General features: G+C 42.9%; 1 non-coding gene across 1 annotated transcript; it reads left to right on the forward strand.

Moving 5' to 3' along the window:
* Positions 1-799: 799 nt before the first annotated feature.
* LOC114114273 (U6atac minor spliceosomal RNA) lies at positions 800-925 on the forward strand. Its single transcript, XR_003589101.1, has one exon. It is a non-coding gene; the product is annotated as a U6atac minor spliceosomal RNA (small nuclear RNA).
* Positions 926-3497: the final 2572 nt, after the last annotated feature.

A 3497-nucleotide genomic window follows, 5' to 3' on the forward strand; every position in this document is an offset into this window, starting at 1 on the left:
TTCAGCATGAGAAGGAAAAAGAGTATCAAGCCATGAAAAGACGTGGAGGAACCCTAAATGCATGTTACTAATGAAAGAAGCCAATATGAAAAGTATACATACTGTGGGATTTCAACTCTATGAGGTTCTGGAAAAGGCAAAACAATGGAGACAATCAGAAGGTCAGCAGTCGCCAGGGATTAGGGTAAACAGGCCAAGCAGAGGATTTTTAGGGCAGTGAGATTGCTCTGAATGATACTATAATGGTGAGTACATGTCATTATACACATGTTCAAACCTATAGTCTTGTGGACTGCAGTCCATAGGGTCACAAGGAGTTAGCACAGCATGTAGATTACATAGAGATTCCCAGGTGACTCAGAAGTAAAGAATCTGCCTGCAACTCGGAAGACGAGGATTTGATCCCTGGGTCGGAAAGATTCCCTGGAGGAGGGCATGGCAACCCACTCCAGTGTTCTTGCCTGGAGAATTCCATGGACTGAGGAGCCTGCAGGCTACAGCCCATAGGATCGCAAAGAGTTGGACATGACTCAGTGACTGAGCACAGCATGGAGATTATCCAACACCAAGAGTGAGCACAAATGTAACAATGGACTCTGGGTGATGGTGTGTCCATGTGTGCCCATCAGTTTTAACGAAGGCACCATCCAGGGTAGGGTGCTGGTAACAGGGGAGCGTGTGAGTGGGGTGGAGGCAGAGGACTATGGGAGAATCTCAGTGCCTTCTCCTCAATGCCTTCTCCTCAGTGTTCCTCTGAATCTAAAGGGCTCTAAAAAAGAAAGTTTATTAAAAGTTAACCATAGTATATGAAAGAAGAGAAGGTTAGCACTCTCCTTGACAAGGATGGAAGAGGCTCTGGGGCCTAACAACTGGCATTCGGTTAAGGCATTACCACCTACTTTGTGGCATCTAACCACTGCTTTTTTCTTCTGCAGTTTTGAATGATCTGTGGCCACATGCAGCAATATATTTAAATCTGATCACAATGCAATTAATCATGTATTACTATTTGGTAATTAAAAGATAGTATTAAAATTTTTAAAATTAAACTGTAAATTTTAATTCATAAAATACATTAAATTAGAGGTAATAAACACTCAAAAGTCACCACTTCCTCCTTGTTTATCACATTTTACTTTTATCTTATGTTCTCAAGTTTACTCACTTGTATCATATCTGTAGAGTAGAATTATTATGTATTGCTTGCTACTGGACTGCTCTTCCCAGCTCTGTGATAAGCGGCCTCAGTTGGGTAGCTTGAAATTACACTGCCTGTCATGGGAATACTTACACAATAGAAATCACTATGTACAGGATTTTTCCCCAGGAAGGTTGATTATTAAACACCACACCACTGATAACATGTACAGTATGAGCTCAGATATTGGGATACGTAACATGTGCATCTGAGGATGCTCATCGAAGGACAGCTTTTGGGAAAAGATTATGGAAACACAGATCTCCATATATGATTAAACCAAGTAATTCACTCTGAATCCATCCAAAGACCTCTTTAAAATGGTTTCAATGATTCTCTCTCCTGGAAGCCAGGAACCCTCACCAATTTGAAGAATTAAATCACTCAAATTTGAAGAAGAAACAGCTGCCTCAAGAGCAGCCCTCTTGCCATCAGAATTACTCAGATCTAGTTCTGAGAGACAGAAGTTAATTGCCAAACTGTTTACTGTAATTAAGTCTATCAGCATGGTTTTCTCCTGATGAAAATAAAGATCGGTATATTGCATCTTCTGGGAAAGGAGCCTTTTATCTCCCCTAAATTAGAAATCTATGATCTTATGCAAGTTCTCTTCAAGACATGGCTTCCCCTGCCTCAAAAATATGAAGGACTTTAAAAAATTAATATTTGCCACAATAGAGAGGCTGGTTGCAGGTACCATTAATTCGCTGCAAGCACTATTGTATCCTGATACATCTCATCGAGGTTATTTAAGTGTGTCCGAAGAATGTGTCTTTCACCAGCCTTTGCTTCCGGTGATAAACTATGAAATACTGAAATAGAGGTATTACATACCCTCTATTATCTATCTAAATGTATCCATCTATGTATCTACCATTTATCTGTCATCATCTGTCAACATATCTATCAATAATCTATTATCTATCTACTTGTCTATCATATCTGTCATCTATCCATCGTACCTATCATCTATCTATCATATCTATCTTAGTGTCACACGACAGTAGCAATAAAAAATAATTCTTTGAGGAGAGATAGGAGTAGAAATAGCTATATTTCAATGATATGAAGACCACAGATTTGGGGTATATATTTCCAGATACCTCACCATGTTTTATCTATCTCAAAAATTGTTCTCTATATGGTACTTTAAAACCTGCCTTTCTTCTGAATACTTTACTCCAGATATCTTTTTCAGGTCAGTTGACCTTGGTTGCCACACTGGGAGGCGGGACAGGCGGGAAGAGCCCCAAACTGGCCCCTGGTGGCATGCCTCATCACCTGTGGGCTTCACAGGGGTCCTCCCGCGGGACTTCTGCCTGGCTCAGGCAGCCACAGCTCCACGTGGTGTGGCCAGGGGGTGGGGTGGGTTATGTGTGGGTATGGCCTGGGGGTAGGTTGGGTTCTGTGTGTGTGTGTGTGGACACATGGCTCTGGGGCTGTGGAGGCAGGGCTGGCAGTGGAGAGACAGGGAGCAGCTGCAGGAGCTGCCCCCACCTTTGGGTGCTGGCACGACAGCTGAGGAAGCTGAGCCCTTAGGCTGGAAGGTGGCCTCCCAGGTCGACAGAAAGAGAGAGAAGGCTAGAACCTGTGAACTGTTGGGCTGGTTTAGAAATTAAATATTAAGACATGTGCTAGGTGAGTTTCTACCCCTCCTCCCCTGGACTGGAAAATACTACGGGGAGACCTGAAGCCTTGTCTGTCTAATTTTTGTGCAGCTTGTCCTCTGGCAGCATTTGCAAACCAACTGGGAAATCATGTGTTTCTAGTGCCACTTTCAGACATGCAAGTTCTCGTAGAATCCTGGATTTCAAATACCTTGAATAACACTTGCCAGACTATGAAGAGCATTCAAACACAATTGACCTTTGAATAACAGGCGTTTCAACTGTGTGGGTCCATTTACACTCGGATTTTTTTCAGTAAATCTGTCCTACAGTCTGTATGCTCCCTGTGCAGGTGAATGCAAGAATACGGCCCCTTGGATAAGGAGGGTCCACTGTAAAGCTATCCTTGTATTTTTCACTGCATGGGGGTTGGCAACCCTGACTCTTACTTGTTCAAGGGTCAACTGTGTGCCGCGATTTCACTCAGAGCTCTTTTGCTTTGAAAGGACAGTTGCTTTCTGTCTCTTTACACAGAGAGTGGTGTCCAGATTCAACAAGGCTGCAGGACCCACGTCTTACTCACCTGCCCTCCAGTTTCCTTCCTAATGTCCCCACCATGCTCTATTCTATTTATTTTGATTTTGGTTCAGTGCTGTCCTTATTCTAGGCTTTCTGGGGCTCTTATGATCACA

Source organism: Ovis aries, chromosome 3, assembly GCF_016772045.2.
Source record: "Ovis aries strain OAR_USU_Benz2616 breed Rambouillet chromosome 3, ARS-UI_Ramb_v3.0, whole genome shotgun sequence".
Taxonomy (NCBI): Eukaryota; Metazoa; Chordata; class Mammalia; order Artiodactyla; family Bovidae; genus Ovis; species Ovis aries.